The following is a 16,381-nucleotide window of genomic DNA, read 5'->3' on the forward strand; positions in this document are numbered from 1 at the left end:
ACAATCTACCATGTGGTAAAAATGGCCTTAGCTAGTTTAGTTAAAGACACATCGTATAGATCCATCAATTAGTGATGGTGTCCATAAAATTTACGGAGTGTCAATTTTAATCTGTCCTCCTCATAACTTTGTTGGAGCAGTTTCTGCGTAAGGAGCACACTCCTGTATATGAAGTCCGTATAGTGTGAACAAGCACGTGAATAACTGCTGAGAAATGGGAAGTTGAAATCGTCCCGTTTATCATAGATTTTCGTGTGAAGTCGTCCATCTACGTCAATATTGAGGAAAAGATCAAGGTATGGTGCAGTCCTTCTAGTATCAGTAGTATCCTTAATTTCAAGTTCACTGGGATATATGAGATGTAAGTATTGGCTGAAGTATGGGTTATTCAATGATAGAACATCGTCAATATATCGGAAAGTAAAATTAAAGAATTTCGCAAGGTGCTTTCTTAAAAAACTACTTTACAAAACTACCCTCCGTATCATTTATATAGAATTGTATTCCTCTCAAGGAATTCTACCAAATACCAGTTTCTTAGTTAAAATTAATTGGTTTTAAAACTATTATTCATCAAAATATAAAGTGCCACAATCAGATAGAAAGTCAACTTCATTATCATCTTCTTCATTCATTGACTCCTCTACAGCACTATCCTCAGTGGATTCCCGCCCCCTCCCGCGCTTGTCTTGCGGGGGCCCATATTATCTTCATCATCCTGCCCCCTCCTGCGCTTCTCTTGCAGGGGGCCCATATTCTCTTCATCATCCTGCCCCCTCCCGCGCTTGTCATGCGGGGGCCCATAACAACTTCATCCTCTTTAGTAATAGGATCTGGATCTTGAACACTATGACTATGAGAGTGTTCTTGATCCTCAGTACCATTCTCTTGACTGGCGTCAGGGGGAACATTATCATCTTTACCATTTCCACTCTGCCCACTTTTATCTTGTGGGGGACCTGTTAAACCACTGGTTTCATCACCCGCTGCTGCTGATCTAAGATTCTTCAGAGCATCGGAGTAGGAGCCTGGACGATTTCTGTTTCCACTTTGGCAATCTGACCTGTAATGGCCATACCCTCCACACTTCAGACATAAAGGTGGTCTTCCGGGAATAGTAATCAAACACTGTCTATTATTAATGGTCGTACGATATGGAATATCGAACTGGGTACCCTCTCTGACATCCATCTTAACGTGACGAACACCAGTACCATACCCAGATTTCAGAGTGGTATGGCTCTGTGTCTCCTCATAGCAACTCTGAATCGTACCATACCTCTCGAAAAAAGAAACTACCTCAGGAGTAGGAGTCCACAAAGGTAGCCAGTGGACACGTACATGCAGACTACTTCTGTTGCATGGGGTTAAAACCAGGGAGTACTCCTCTCCAACTACACCCCTCTTTTCAACCAGGGAGTCGGCCTCTTCTGGAGTCTCCACAGTGGCAAACCAAACTGGTCCTGCTTCTGTCCTCCAAAGGGAACGAAGGTGGGTCTTGTTCCCAAGTAGACCAACCAGTTTTGTGATGATCATCTCTCAGGTAACCTTGCTTCTTCCAGGACCGGAAATAGTGACTTTTACTGACCTCTTTAGAATAGCAACCTCCATCTTCTACCAAGTCCAAAACCCCGAAGGGATATTGTTCTAAGCTTCTATACGTCTTCTAGAATATATTTGTGGTTTGAAGAGAAACCAGAGTAACCCGACTGGCACAAACATTGAATATACAGAATAATGTAAATGTTTTCTGAGAGAAGGTGTTTGCGAAAATTAACTTTTTGCAAACATCCTTAAATTCCGCTCAATAAGTATCTACAAATGGCACATTTATGCCGTAGAATCATGTTGGAAAATTATAAATTTATAGATTTTTCATATTTTTGTTGTGTAACAACGTGATCATACTACACCGAATGGAGCCACGGCAATGCACATACACGCAGTAAAAGAACGAATATACAACGTATGCGTAATGCAACCATGTATTTCACTTTGTCAAACACGCTTAACTATAGAAAACAACTTATTGGATTGAAAAAACACGCTCTTAAACTAATCGCTACTTTGCCGTGAATAACACTAAAACTAAAACGATACAGAGAAGAGTAGCGTCATGGCGCACGCAAAGAAATCTTTGTAAATCACTCTCTTTATATTGGGCTTGACAAACTTCTGCAACTGCTTCTTTCTAATTTATTTGCTTCCCCTCTAAGCACGAACTAAAACTAAGTCTTTACTAGTCAAAGTGTTTTCGATTTGTTTTTATTTACATGTGGTCTTTTTTTTTTTAGGTAATGCTACATTTGATTGAGTGAGATAGGAAATTAAAAGCGAGGAAAAGGGGGGACCAAGCTGCATATTTCATGTTATTTATGTTACCCACGCGTAAAGTGGGTGTAGAGAAATTGTCTATAGACTCATTAATTGTTCCTCTCCACGGATATCTTTAGTAAAAGGCGAAAGATATATTCGTGGTTTGAAGAGAAACCAGAGTAACCCGACTTGCACACACATTGAATATACAGAATAATGTAAATGTTTTCTGAGAGAAGGTGTTTGCGAAAATGAACTTTTTGCAAACATCCTTAAATTCTACTCAATAAGTATCTACAAATGGCACATTTATGCCGCAGAACCACGTTGGCAAATTATGAATTTTATAGATTTTTCATACTTTTGTTGTGTAACAACGTGATCATATTACACCGAATGGAGCCACGGCAATGCACATACACGCAGTAAAAGAACGAATATACAACGTATGCGTAATGCAACCATGTATTTCACTTTGTCAAACACGCTAGTATTTTTCGCGCTAAGGCACGGCGGGCTTGTAGGCAAGCCCGACGAACATCCTGGAAAAAATTTGTCTCGGGGATTACATCTCGCACTCCGATGACAAAAGTTTGGAATATGGTTAATAAAATAAAAGGTAAAAATTCTTAAGCCACTGTAAAACATTTGAAAGACGGCAATAATTTATTAACATCTGAAAAGGATAATGCCAACAAACTTGGTGAAACTTTTGCAAAGTCTTCTTCTTGTAACAACTACAGGGAAGACTTTAAAAAGTTAAAAAACAAAAAGAAAAAATTAAATTAAACTTTAAATCAAAAAATGGTGAAAATTATAATAAACTATTTTCTCTTGAAGAACTTAAAACATCTCTGTCAAAAGCCCATGATACAGCTTGTGGGCCTGATAATATTCACTACCAACTCTTAAAACACTTGCCAGATTCCGCGCTAGAAGCTCTCTTGCAGCTCATGAATAACATCTGGGAATCTGGTGATTTACCATCAATCTGGAAGCTTGCAACCGTCGTGCCTATTCCAAAACCAAGTAAAGATCATACGAATCCTATTAATTATCGACCAATTGCTCTTACCAGTTGTGTCTGTAAAACACTCGAACGGATGGTCAATGATCGCCTTGTTTGGTTCCTGGAATCCAAATGGGCTATTAGCCAATATCCAGTGTAGATTCCGACAGGGTCGCAGTACTCTTGATCATCTTGTTCGATTCGAATCATTTGTCCGTAATGGTTTTGCGAAAAATGAGCATGTGGTGTCGGTCTTTTTCGACCTTGAGAAGGCCTATGATACTGCATGGAAATATGGTATTTTAAAAGATCTATTTGATATGGGGTTGAAAGGCAACATGCCTAATTTTATTTCTAATTTTCTCTCTAACAGACAATTTAATCATGTTAATGTTAGAGTTAATTCGACCATGTCTGATCTTTATGATCAAGAGATGGGTGTCCCTCAGGGCAGTATTTTATCTGTTACATTATTTAGTCTTAAAATCAACAACCTTGTTGAAGTTTTAAAAAGTAATATTGAAGGTTCATTGTACGTTGATGATTTTTTAATATGTTACAGAGGCAAAAATATGAATAAAATTGAAAGACAATTACAATTATGTCTTGGAAGAATTGAAAAATGGGCCTCGGAAAATGGTTTTAAATTTTCCACTTCAAAAACGGTCGGGATGCATTTTTGTAACAAAAGAAAATTGCATCTTGATCCAGAACTGACTTTGTACGGCAACCCAATTAAAATGGTTGATGAAACCAAATTTTTTGGTTTACTTTTCGATAAAAAGTTAACCTTTCTACCCCATATCAAAATGTTAAAAGCGAGATGTTTAAAAGCTTTAGATATTTTAAAAGTTGTCGGCAGCACTGACTGGGGTGCTGATCGCAACATTTTACTCAATTTATATAGATCTCTTGTTAGATCTAAACTAGATTATGGCTCTATAGTGTATGGCTCTGCACCAGCCCAGTAGTCAGCACTTCGGTGTTGACATGAAAATCAATTATATGGTCATTGTTATAAATTTTCTGTGTACAAAACTTTGAATTTTTCGAAAAACTAAGGATGTTCTTACCCCAGGAGTAGATTACCTTAGCCGTATTTGGCACAACTTTTTGGAATTTTGGGTCCTCAATGCTCTTCAACTTTGTATTTGTTTGGCTTTCAAACTATTTTGATCTGAGCGTCACTGATGAGTCTTATGTAGACGAATCGCGCGTCTGGCGTATAAAATTATAATCCTGGTACTTTTGATAACTATCTGCAAGGAAGTCCTACATACAGATTCTCGATGCTGTGCATCACCAAGGTTTGCGTCTCTGTCTTGGCGCATTTAAAACCTCACCAGTTGAGAGTCTGTATGTAGAGGCTGATGAGCACTCACTCACTGACAGACGTTTGAAGCTTGGACTTCAATATGCTGTCAAACTAAAAGCCCATTCAGATAATCCTGCCTACAGCTGTGTTTTTAATCCGATTTATGAAGATATTTTTGCAAAACATGAAAATAAAATTCCTCCGTTAGGTTTACGTTTAAAACCACATTTAGCTTCTTTTGATTTAAAATCTGTTGCTCAAGTTCAAACTTGCAAATGTCCTCCATGGGAACTTCCCAAACCAAAAATGATATTTGATCTCCGTGAACACAATAAAAATAAAACAAATCCTCTTTTAATTCAGCAACACTATGCTGAAATTAAAGCCGATTATCTCGATTTTTCAACTGTCTATACTGATGGATCAAAAGATGGTGATAGAGTTGCATCTGCTGCTGTCTTCAGGGACAGAGCTGCAACCCTCCGTTTGCCATCTGATGCATCCATCTTTACTGCTGAAGCAGAAGCAATAATTTTGGCTTTGAAATTTATTGCTTCTTCAGATAAATCCAAATTTATTATATGTTCGGATTCACTTTCATGCTTACAAGCTATACGAAATACTAAAATTAAAAACCCAACAATCCTGAAAATTTTATATGTAATGAGGAATTTAAAAATTCTTCTGAAAGAAATAATATTTCTATGGGTTCCGAGTCATGTTGGAATCCTTGGAAACACAGCTGTAGACCTTGAGGCAAAGAATGCCCTTGGTGACCCTCTATCTAACTGTGATATACCATATACATGTACTGATTTTAAATCTAATATTAGAGAATATGTTTTTAATATATTGAAAAATAAATGGAGTAAAAAAGACGATAATAAATTGAATGAAATTAAACCTAATTTAGGCAAACCTTTTGATAATATTATGTGCAGAAAAGATCAGTGTGTTATTACTAGATGTCGTATTGGTCATACTAGAATAACACACGAGTATCTTTTAAAAAATGAAGATACCCCACAATGTGTTCCTTGCAACTGCAAGTATACTATTAAACATGTTTTAATTTATTGTATTGACTTTGCTGATATTCGTAAGAAGCATTTCAATGTCAATAATATGTATGATTTATTTAATAATGTTCCATGTACAAATATTGTTGCTTTTTTAAAAGAAATTGGAATTTATTATAAAATATAAAAATGTTATTATATTTAAATCGATTTTAATTTTTATCACGTTATTTAACTGTTGATTTTTATTTGTATATAATCAATTTGCTTTAGTCAAGAATTTTAGTGTATTGAAGGACATTTTGTCTTATTTTAAAAATATGCTTTAAATTGTAAAAATATTCGAATTAGCTCTCGCCGCGATATAGCCTTTTTGTGCTAATGCGGCGTAAAGCAACCAACAATCAATCAATCAATCAATCAAACACGCTAAACTATAGAAAACAACTTATTGGATTGAAAAAACATGCTCTTAAACTAATCGCTACTTTGCCGTGAATAACACTAAAACTGAAACGATACAGAGAAGAGTAGCGTCATGGCGCATGGCGCACGCAAAGAAATCTTTGTAAATCACTCTCTTTATATTGGGCTTGACAAACTTCTGCAACTGCTTCTTTCTAATTTCTTTGCTTCCCCTCTAAGCACGAACTAAAACTAAGTCTTTACTAGTCAAAGTGTTTTCGATTTGTTTTTATTTACATGTGGTCTTTTTTTTTTTAGGTAATGCTACATTTGATTGAGTGAGAGAGGAAATTAAAAGCGAGGAAAAGGGGAGACCAAGCTGCATATTTCATGTTATTTATGTTACCCACGTAAAGTGGGTGTAGAGAAATTGCCTATAGACTCATTAATTGTTCCTCTCCACGGATATCTTTAGTAAAAGGCGAAAGATATATTCGTGTTTTGAAGAGAAACCAGAGTAACCCGACTTGCACAAACATTGAATATACAGAATAATGTAAATGTTTTCTGAGAGAAAGTGTTTGCGAAAATGAACTTTTTGCAAACATCCTTAAATTCTACTCAATAAGTATTAGTTTAAACATATTTTATTTGCTGAATTATAGCAAAATGGATTAGAGACAAGTAAATCATACTTATGAAGTCTTCTCCATAATACAATATAAAGTTACAATAACAATATAATATAATGGACATGCATATAAAACAAACAGTTTATACAATATAATACTAGCTTTCATAGGTGAACAAAGAGGAGACAAAGGAAAAAAGGAAAAAGAAAGTTTGAAAAATCGTATACTTCTGTGATGATGACTTGTGGATTGATGACAACGATGACGTCCTGTGTCAGCAATAATAACGCTCTATCAAGGCATAAGAAATATGTTTGACCTTTTTATGTAATTCTGAACATGTTTGAAAATTTGAATATTTTGTTCGTTCGAAAGTTCCAAGTGTCCGCAAATTAATAGTTTTCTATCTAAAACAAAGTTTTCAGATAGCCAGTTAAGGTTATCGAATAAGTTTTTCCTACATAATGTGTATTTTGGGCAAACGAAGAAGTAATGGTAGACATCCTCAATATCGGACCCACAATGACAAGAAGGATCATTTATAATGTTAGCTCTAAATAGGTCATTGTTTAAGGATGAAGCGAAACATCGCAATTGCGTTAAGATAATATTTAATTTCCTTGGGCCGTACAAATAAAACGTTTCAATTTTACATACTAGACTATCGTTTTTTAATTCTTTCTTAAATTTAGAAATAGAGTCGACACTGCGAATTTTTGGATCAAGTTTATTCCATTCACGTATAGTAGAGGGAATGAACGATTCAGTAGTAAGGGAAAGTCTACAAAATGGAACAATAATATCATGACCATTTCGCAACGGGTAGTTGGTTGTACTTTGTACACAAGGAGGTACAAGATTACATAAATATTCTGGTGCATGCTTTTGGTTCATGTTATAAAACATCTGTAATTTTCTTCTCCTTCTTCTTTCAAAAAGAGATTCCCAGCCAACCTCAGAATATAAAGTTTCAGTTTTTGTAAATATTGGTAGACCTGTTACTATTCTTGCGGCCTCTAATTGTAAATTTTCTAATTTATTTGAGAAGCCTATTCCACAATTATCCCACACTTCCGTGGCATATTCGAAAATGGGTCAAATAAAAACTAAGTATAGTTTTTCTAAATTATTTCGAGATAATCGATATTTAAGTTTACGTAAAACATTTAAGTGTTTCTTTACACTTGTAATTATACTTTCAATATGATTGTTCCATTTTGCGTCACTACTGAAATTTACTCCCAGGCGCTTATGAGATGTACTTAAAGGTATATTTTTACCATTTAAGGAAAAGCTGATGTCTGGAGTCTCAATATTTGAAAAAATCATAATTTCGGTTTTATCTGGGTTAAATGACATAAGCCATTTAGAAGACCAAACATCCAGCTCTTTCAAGTCGCGATCAATAACAGATCTAATCTGTTCTCCATCGTTACCAGAATAGTTGAATGATGTGTCGTCAGCAAATAGCCGACACAGTGAAGTAAGCTTATCAGCAATATCATTAATATATAAGACAAAGAGAAGAGGGCCCAGAACTGATCCCTTGGGGACACCAGCTGAGACATTACAGAAGGAAGAAGACGAGTTATTTAATACTACTCTCTGTTTTCTGTCGTGTAGATAATCCTGAAACCAATTCAATACGTTTCCGTCAACACCATAAGCTTTCATTTTATGTATAAGACCCCTATGCCAAACTTTGTCGAAAGCTTTAGAGAAGTCACAGAATACAAAACAATTTATATCTTTTTTTTCAAAGGAGTTTAATATACAGTTATATATTTCTAAGAGTTGATGAACAGTTGAATTTTTAGGGAGGAATCCTGATTGATACTCATAAATTAATTTATTAGCTTTTAAATGAGTGTATAAGTGCTTAAACACAACTCTTTCCATAACTTTTCCTACACAACTAATTAAGGATATCGGTCTATAATTTGATGGCAAAGATGAATCTCCCTTTTTGAAAATGGGTATCAGATTTGCTATCTTCCAGCTATTTGGGTATATTACCTCTCTTAGGGATTTATTAAATATGATATGGAGTGGAACTGCTACCTTTTCTGGACACAGCTTTAGCATCTTATGACTGATCACATCAGGACCAGATGCTTTGTTTGGTATTTACTTGAATATCTGAAAACTTACTATTAGTTTTTGTATCAAATTCGGGCAAATCAACATGATCTTCATCTAGTTTTGAAATCATACTAAAATATTTGTTCAACAAATTACATTTCTCCTCATCTTCATATACAGTATCATTCAGTTCATTATCATTTATAATATTTTGGAGAGGGGGTATGGTTTCTGAACCTTTTTTGGATTTAATTAACGTTTTCATTAATTTCCAATACGTTTTTGAGTTTGAGGGTTGTTTTGATATTAGACAGTCCAAATTTGTTTCAAAATTTTCTTTGGCGATTTTTTTCATATTATTTACCTTATTTCGTTGTTTTTTGTACTTCATAATATTATTTTCACAATTATATTTAATCGCTTTTTTCCTTAATCTGTCTCGGATTCGAATTTCGCGTCTTATGTCATTATTGAACCAGTGTTTGTCATTATGTCGTACTGTTACTATTTTAGTAGGAATGCATTTTTTAGCTATTTTCAAAAATTCTATTGTAAAACATTCACACATCTCATTAGTGGTTTTACTTTCGGGAAGCATAGTATTCCAGTCTATTTCGTCTAATTTCTTAGCAAATTTGGCTTTATCAGCCCGATCGTATAGCCATACTTCTCTTTTAATAGATTTAAAATCGGACATTGGACATTCGAGAAATGCAACAGGTGCATCATGATCACTAATTACAGATGGAGTTTTTAGAACATTTGAAAAGGAACATGACATAGAGTCACTAATAATAATCGGATCCAGCAGAGTGCTACTATGGTCCGTTACTCTAGTAGGTAATTCAATAACATTGGTTAAATTGAACAAATTTAATGTGTCAATCAGTTTGTTATTATGCGTAGTAAGTAAGTCAGAGTTCAAATCGCCCGTTATTACCATCCTCTCATTGACCTGCAAACCCATCCCAATTGATGATTTAATCGTGTCCAGTAGTTATTATCTGAATTAGGCGATCGATAAGTGTGACACAATAGGAAGCTTTGACCTTTAGCATGGATATTGACAAAAAGGGATTCGTCTTCTTTCGTTTCGAGTGCATTTATTCGACGAAGTCCGATACCATCTTTGACATAAATGAGTAAACCACCACCAAAGCTATTTCTATCTTTTCGGACTATATTTGAAGAGAAGGAATCAAGTTTTATATCGGCGTCAGCAATGTTGGGATCTAAGTGTGTTTCCGAAAGCGTAATAATATCAAATTCATCACAAAAATTATTTAGAAATTTTAGTTTATTTCTCACGGATCTTATGTTGAGACTACAAATGGATATAAAATTTTCTTGTGGTTGCGTTTCATTCATCGACGGTGCGTTCGATTCATTACGAAAACTTGGACCAGGATTTGTTTCAACATTTCCAATAATAAGGAGAAAATGAAGTACGTCCAACAGAAAAATGATGTTTGATCTTGAATTAATTGTTTGTAAAACAAAGAGACTGAAGATGAGGAGACTGCAACGTAAGTTGATTATAAATATGTCTAGATAGGAAGCTATGTGTAAATTGGATGAAGGTCCACATTGTTTTTTTCTGTTATTAAATATACCTATAGCAGCCCTGTAATCCTGGACGCAGTTATCCATTACATGAATAAACTGTTACAGGAATTAGGAGAGGACTGCTGTAGGAGAGCATTACAAAACTGACACACATATCATCACCATCATCACCATCATCACCTTCATCATCACAGAAAAATACAAAAAAAGTAAGAGCAAGAAAAGTTGAAAAATGTTAAAGGCCAATAAATAAGCCTCGCAAATATGGAAGTCATAAAAAAAAAAGGAGAATGAAAATGGGATATTGTAATACTGAAAAAGTTATATGTATTGTATTTAGAAATAAAAAAAAAAACAATTTGTAAATAAATAAAGAAAGAAAAAAGTATATGGGACTGTATTTGATAGTTACCAAAGAAACTAAAGTATGATTGCCGATGAGACAACTATTAGCCAGCGACCAATAGACATGGCTGTAAGCAGGTTTGTAGGTTTAAATATTCTTTTTAATTTTTTTATATCCTGGCTAAACAAAACAAATGTTTTTGTGTTTTGACTATTATCACAAACTTCCAGAAATGCTGTTAGCTTGATAGAGTTAAAACTTATATAGACAGGCTATAAACATAAGATAACAAATTATGATATGATACACAATAGGTTAGAACGTCAACATACAATTTGCAGACAAGCAAAAATCCCGTTCAATTTCTAGTTGTTTCAAAAGGCTTATCTAACTATTGAACAATGAATTGTAAGTTAATAAGTGAAATATTTGATTTCCCCATTTCACGACATGTTTAACTTTTTTCTTATTCTTATCAAATAGTTAATATTTTTAAATAGGGTATTATGTTAGTTAAAAGCGGCCATCTGTATGTAGTTCGGTTGAGTATCTACAAATGGCACATTTATGCCAGAGAACCATGTTGGCAAATTATGAATTTTATAGATTTTTCATATTTTTGTTGTGTAACAACGTGATCATATTACACCGAATGGAGCCACGGCAATGCACATACACGCAGTAAAAGAACGAATATACAACGTATGCGTAATGCAACCATGTATTTCACTTTGTCAAACACGCTAAACTATAGAAAACAACTTATTGGATTGAAAAAACATGCTCTTAAACTAATCGCTACTTTGCCGTGAATAACACTAAAACTGAAACGATACAGAGAAGAGTAGCGTCATGGCGCATGGTGCACGCAAAAAAATCTTTGTAAATCACTCTCTTTATATTGGGCTTGACAAACTTCTGCAACTGCTTCTTTCTAATTTCTTTGCTTCCCCTCTAAGCACGAACTAAAACTAAGTCTATACTAGTCAAAGTGTTTTCGATTTTTTTTTATTTACATGTGGTCTTTTTTTTTTTTTAGGTAATGCTACATTTGATTGAGTGAGAGAGGAAATTAAAAGCGAGGAAAAGGGGGGACCAAGCTGCAGATTTCATGTTATTTATGTTACCCACGTAAAGTGGGTGTAGAGAAATTGTCTATAGACTCATTAATTGTTCCTCTCCACGGATATCTTTAGTAAAAGGCGAAAGATATATTCGTGGTTTGAAGAGAAACCAGAGTAACCCGACTTGCACAAACATTGAATATACAGAATAATGTAAATGTTTTCTGAGAGAAGGTGTTTGCGAAAATGAACTTTTTGCAAACATCCTTAAACTCTACTCAATAAGTATCTACAAATGGCACATTTATGCCGGAGAACCATGTTGGCAAATTATGAATTTTATAGATTTTTCATATTTTTGTTGTGTAACAACGTGATCATATTACACCGAATGGAGCCACGGCAATGCACATACACGCAGTAAAAGAACGAATATACAACGTATGCGTAATGCAACCATGTATTTCACTTTGTCAAACACGCTAAACTATAGAAAACAACTTATTGGATTGAAAAAAACATGCTCTTAAACTAATCGCTACTTTGCCGTGAATAACACTAAAACTGAAACGATACAGAGAAGAGTAGCGTCATGGCGCATGGTGCACGCAAAGACATCTTTGTAAATCACTCTCTTTATATTGGGCTTGACAAACTTCTGCAACTGCTTCTTTCTAATTTCTTTGCTTCCCCTCTAAGCACGAACTAAAACTAAGTCTATACTAGTCAAAGTGTTTTCGATTTTTTTTTATTTACATGTGGTCTTTTTTTTTTTTTAGGTAATGCTACATTTGATTGAGTGAGAGAGGAAATTAAAAGCGAGGAAAAGGGGGGACCAAGCTGCAGATTTCATGTTATTTATGTTACCCACGTAAAGTGGGTGTAGAGAAATTGTCTATAGACTCATTAATTGTTCCTCTCCACGGATATCTTTAGTAAAAGGCGAAAGATATATTCGTGGTTTGAAGAGAAACCAGAGTAACCCGACTTGCACAAACATTGAATATACAGAATAATGTAAATGTTTTCTGAGAGAAGGTGTTTGCGAAAATGAACTTTTTGCAAACATCCTTAAATTCTACTCAATAAGTATCTACAAATGGCACATTTATGCCGGAGTACCATGTTGGCAAATTATGAATTTTATAGATTTTTCATATTTTTGTTGTGTAACAACGTGATCATATTACACCGAATGGAGCCACGGCATTCCACATACACGCAGTAAAAGAACGAATATACAACGTATGCGTAATGCAACCATGTATTTCACTTTGTCAAACACGCTAAACTATAGAAAACAACTTATTGGATTGAAAAAAACATGCTCTTAAACTAATCGCTACTTTGCCGTGAGTAACACTAAAACTGAAACGATACAGAGAAGAGTAGCGTCATGGCGCACGCAAAGAAATCTTTGTAAATCACTCTCTTTATATTGGGCTTGACAAACTTCTGCAACTGCTTCTTTCTAATTTCTTTGCTTCCCCTCTAAGCACGAACTAACACTAAGTCTATACTAGTCAAAGTGTTTTCGATTTTTTTTTATTTACATGTGGTCTTTTTTTTTTTTTTTTTAGGTAATGCTACATTTGATTGAGTGAGAGAGGAAATTAAAAGCGAGGAAAAGGGGGGACCAAGCTGCAGATTTCATGTTATTTATGTTACCCACGTAAAGTGGGTGTAGAGAAATTGTCTATAGACTCATTAATTGTTCCTCTCCACGGATATCTTTAGTAAAAGGCGAAAGATATATTTGTGGTTTGAAGAGAAACCAGAGTAACCCGACTTGCACAAACATTGAATATACAGAATAATGTAAATGTTTTCTGAGAGAAGGTGTTTGCGAAAATGAACTTTTTGCAAACATCCTTAAATTCTACTCAATAAGTATCTACAAATGGCACATTTATGCCGGAGAACCATGTTGGCAAATTATGAATTTTATAGATTTTTCATATTTTTGTTGTGTAACAACGTGATCATATTACACCGAATGGAGCCACGGCAATGCACATACACGCAGTAAAAGAACGAATATACAACGTATGCGTAATGCAACCATGTATTTCACTTTGTCAAACACGCTAAACTATAGAAAACAACTTATTGGATTGAAAAAACATGCTCTTAAACTAATCGCTACTTTGCCGTGAATAACACTAAAACTGAAACGATACAGAGAAGAGTAGCGTCATGGCGCATGGTGCACGCAAAGAAATCTTTGTAAATCACTCTCTTTATATTTGGCTTGACAAACTTCTGCAACACCCTCTTTCTAATTTCTTTGCTTCCCCTCTAAGCACGAACTAAAACTAAGTCTATACTAGTCAAAGTGTTTCCGATTTTTTTTTATTTACATGTGGTCTTTTTTTTTTTTTTAGGTAATGCTACATTTGATTGAGTGAGAGAGGAAATTAAAAGCGAGGAAAAGGGGGGACCAAGCTGCAGATTTCATGTTATTAATGTTACCCACGTAAAGTGGGTGTAGAGAAATTGTCTATAGACTCATTAATTGTTCCTCTCCACGGATATCTTTAGTAAAAGGCGAAAGATATATTCGTGGTTTGAAGAGAAACCAGAGTAACCCGACTTGCACAAACATTGAATATACAGAATAATGTAAATGTTTTCTGAGAGAAGGTGTTTGCGAAAATGAACTTTTTGCAAACATCCTTAAATTCTACTCAATAAGTATCTACAAATGGCACATTTATGCCGGAGAACCATGTTGGCAAATTATGAATTTTATAGATTTTTCATATTTTTGTTGTGTAACAACGTGATCATATTACACCGAATGGAGCCACGGCAATGCACATACACGCAGTAAAAGAACGAATATACAACGTATGCGTAATGCAACCATGTATTTCACTTTGTCAAACACGCTAAACTATAGAAAACAACTTATTGGATTGAAAAAACATGCTCTTAAACTAATCGCTACTTTGCCGTGAATAACACTAAAACTGAAACGATACAGAGAAGAGTAGCGTCATGGCGCATGGTGCACGCAAAGAAATCTTTGTAAATCACTCTCTTTATATTGGGCTTGACAAACTTCTGCAACACCCTCTTTCTAATTTCTTTGCTTCCCCTCTAAGCACGAACTAAAACTAAGTCTATACTAGTCAAAGTGTTTCCGATTTTTTTTTATTTACATGTGGTCTTTTTTTTTTTTTAGGTAATGCTACATTTGATTGAGTGAGAGAGGAAATTAAAAGCGAGGAAAAGGGGGGACCAAGCTGCAGATTTCATGTTATTTATGTTACCCACGTAAAGTGGGTGTAGAGAAATTGTCTATAGACTCATTAATTGTTCCTCTCCACGGATATCTTTAGTAAAAGGCGAAAGATATATTCGTGGTTTGAAGAGAAACCAGAGTAACCCGACTTGCACAAACATTGAATATACAGAATAATGTAAATGTTTTCTGAGAGAAGGTGTTTGCGAAAATGAACTTTTTGCAAACATCCTTAAATTCTACTCAATAAGTATCTACAAATGGCACATTTATGCCGGAGAACCATGTTGGCAAATTATGAATTTTATAGATTTTTCATATTTTTGTTGTGTAACAACGTGATCATATTACACCGAATGGAGCCACGGCAATGCACATACACGCAGTAAAAGAACGAATATACAACGTATGCGTAATGCAACCATGTATTTCACTTTGTCAAACATGCTAAACTATAGAAAACAACTTATTGGATTGAAAAAACATGCTCTTAAACTAATCGCTACTTTGCCGTGAATAACACTAAAACTGAAACGATACAGAGAAGAGTAGCGTCATGGCGCATGGTGCACGCAAAGACATCTTTGTAAATCACTCTCTTTATATTGGGCTTGACAAACTTCTGCAACTGCTTCTTTCTAATTTCTTTGCTTCCCCTCTAAGCACGAACTAAAACTAAGTCTATACTAGTCAAAGTGTTTTCGATTTTTTTTTATTTACATGTGGTCTTTTTTTTTTTTTAGGTAATGCTACATTTGATTGAGTGAGAGAGGAAATTATAAGCGAGGAAAAGGGGGGACCAAGCTGCAGATTTCATGTTATTTATGTTACCCACGTAAAGTGGGTGTAGAGAAATTGTCTATAGACTCATTAATTGTTCCTCTCCACGGATATCTTTAGTAAAAGGCGAAAGATATATTCGTGGTTTGAAGAGAAACCAGAGTAACCCGACTTGCACAAACATTGAATATACAGAATAATGTAAATGTTTTCTGAGAGAAGGTGTTTGCGAAAATGAACTTTTTGCAAACATCCTTAAATTCTACTCAATAAGTATCTACAAATGGCACATTTATGCCGGAGAACCATGTTGGCAATTATGAATTTTATAGATTTTTCATATTTTTGTTGTGTAACAACGTGATCATATTACACCGAATGGAGCCACGGCAATGCACATACACGCAGTAAAAGAACGAATATACAACGTATGCGTAATGCAACCATGTATTTCACTTTGTCAAACACGCTAAACTATAGAAAACAACTTATTGGATTGAAAAAACATGCTCTTAAACTAATCGCTACTTTGCCGTGAATAACACTAAAACTGAAACGATACAGAGAAGAGTAGCGTCATGGCGCATGGTGCACGCAAAG

At 34.8% G+C, this 16,381-nt stretch overlaps 8 non-coding genes across 8 annotated transcripts; all 8 read right to left on the reverse strand.

Annotated features, from left to right (window-relative positions):
* Positions 1–2,379: 2,379 nt before the first annotated feature.
* On the reverse strand, positions 2,380–2,499 carry LOC134723893 (U5 spliceosomal RNA). The gene has a single exon (XR_010108222.1). It is a non-coding gene; the product is annotated as a U5 spliceosomal RNA (small nuclear RNA).
* A 3,968-nt stretch (positions 2,500–6,467) lies between these two features.
* LOC134724044 (U5 spliceosomal RNA) lies at positions 6,468–6,585 on the reverse strand. The gene has a single exon (XR_010108366.1). It is a non-coding gene; the product is annotated as a U5 spliceosomal RNA (small nuclear RNA).
* A 5,229-nt stretch (positions 6,586–11,814) lies between these two features.
* Positions 11,815–11,932, reverse strand: LOC134723894 (U5 spliceosomal RNA). Its single transcript, XR_010108223.1, has one exon. It is a non-coding gene; the product is annotated as a U5 spliceosomal RNA (small nuclear RNA).
* Positions 11,933–12,618: 686 nt separating this feature from the next.
* LOC134723895 (U5 spliceosomal RNA) lies at positions 12,619–12,736 on the reverse strand. The gene has a single exon (XR_010108224.1). It is a non-coding gene; the product is annotated as a U5 spliceosomal RNA (small nuclear RNA).
* A 683-nt stretch (positions 12,737–13,419) lies between these two features.
* Positions 13,420–13,537, reverse strand: LOC134724055 (U5 spliceosomal RNA). Its single transcript, XR_010108377.1, has one exon. It is a non-coding gene; the product is annotated as a U5 spliceosomal RNA (small nuclear RNA).
* A 686-nt stretch (positions 13,538–14,223) lies between these two features.
* On the reverse strand, positions 14,224–14,341 carry LOC134723897 (U5 spliceosomal RNA). The gene has a single exon (XR_010108226.1). It is a non-coding gene; the product is annotated as a U5 spliceosomal RNA (small nuclear RNA).
* Positions 14,342–15,026: 685 nt separating this feature from the next.
* On the reverse strand, positions 15,027–15,144 carry LOC134723898 (U5 spliceosomal RNA). The gene has a single exon (XR_010108227.1). It is a non-coding gene; the product is annotated as a U5 spliceosomal RNA (small nuclear RNA).
* Positions 15,145–15,829: 685 nt separating this feature from the next.
* LOC134723899 (U5 spliceosomal RNA) lies at positions 15,830–15,947 on the reverse strand. The gene has a single exon (XR_010108228.1). It is a non-coding gene; the product is annotated as a U5 spliceosomal RNA (small nuclear RNA).
* Between the last annotated feature and the right edge of the window lie 434 nt (positions 15,948–16,381).

This window comes from Mytilus trossulus, chromosome 6 (assembly GCF_036588685.1).
Source record: "Mytilus trossulus isolate FHL-02 chromosome 6, PNRI_Mtr1.1.1.hap1, whole genome shotgun sequence".
NCBI classification, from domain to species: domain Eukaryota; kingdom Metazoa; phylum Mollusca; class Bivalvia; order Mytilida; family Mytilidae; genus Mytilus; species Mytilus trossulus.